Below are 1164 nucleotides of genomic sequence, written 5' to 3'. Positions count from 1 at the left end.
GGTGCGGGAGGAAGCGGCCGCGCCCGCCGTAGGGCAGGGATGGCGGCGCCCGGAGCGGCCACGGTGGGGAGGGGGAGACGGCGCCGGTGGGGGGACACGGGGACCCCGCGCCCCCAATGCTCGGGCACCGGGGATGCCGGTTCTGGCCGCGGTGACCACCCCCGGCCCCACGGCACTGCCCCATAGCCCACCTGGGGGGCAACACCCCTATTCCTGGGGTCTGCCCCATAGCCTGCCTGGGGGACAACGCCCCTAGAATGGGGGTCTGCCCCATAGCCCGCCTGCCCTCAGTCTGGGGGTCTGCCCCATAGCCTGCCCAGGGCTCAACATCCCTAGAACGGGGGTCCGCCCCACATCCTGCATGGGGGACACCGCCCCAGCATGGAGGTCTGCCCCATAGCCTGCTGGGGGATGCCGCCCCCAGAATGAGAGTCTGCCCCATAGCCTGCTTGCCCCCAGCAAGGGTGTCTGCCCCATAGTCTGCCCGGGGGACACCACCCCCCACAGCCTGTGGGGCAGACCCCACCCCAGCCTGGGGGTCCGCCGCAGTGTGGGGCACAGGGCTCAGCCCCCCGTGCTGTGGGGCGCCGACAGCGGGGCAGGGTGGTCCCGGGCAGGGCAGCCCCCGCGCCCCACACCGCCCACGCACCCCACTCCATCCCCGCGCCCCACACTGCCCCACCGCCGTGGGGTGCCGGTACCTTTCTTGCCCTCGGAGGCCCGCAGCACGGCCAGGTAGAGGTTGTCCTCCGAGCCCGTCCTCTGCCCCATGGCCTGCGCGCCCCTCTGCCCCACGGCCTCCCCCTCCTCCTGCCAGCGCCGGGACATGCTGGCGGCCGCTGAGCCCCGACGCAGCTCGATGCACCGCGGCTCTGCCCGCCCGAGGTGTGGGGCGGCCCCGGGGAGGGGACCGGGGTTCCCCCCCCTCCCTCCGCCCTCCCCCCGCCCCACCCGGGCTCCATCCTGCCCACAGCAAAACCTCCCGTTAACCCCCTCCTGCCCGGGGCACACGGCCCGCGGGATGGGGGGGGGGAACACACTCCCCCGGACCCACACCCTGGGGGGCTCAGGACCCCCGGGTCTGCAAGCTGGGGGAGGGGGGGTTGGCACCCCCAGCCCCATAGGCCCCACACACTGGGACCTCGAGACCCCCAAGTTGGTAAG

The sequence above is a fragment of the Calidris pugnax genome, unplaced genomic scaffold (assembly GCF_001431845.1).
Source record: "Calidris pugnax isolate Ruff unplaced genomic scaffold, ASM143184v1 scaffold160, whole genome shotgun sequence".
In the NCBI taxonomy this organism is placed as follows: domain Eukaryota; kingdom Metazoa; phylum Chordata; class Aves; order Charadriiformes; family Scolopacidae; genus Calidris; species Calidris pugnax.
Note: the sequence above shows the minus strand (reverse complement) of the source record.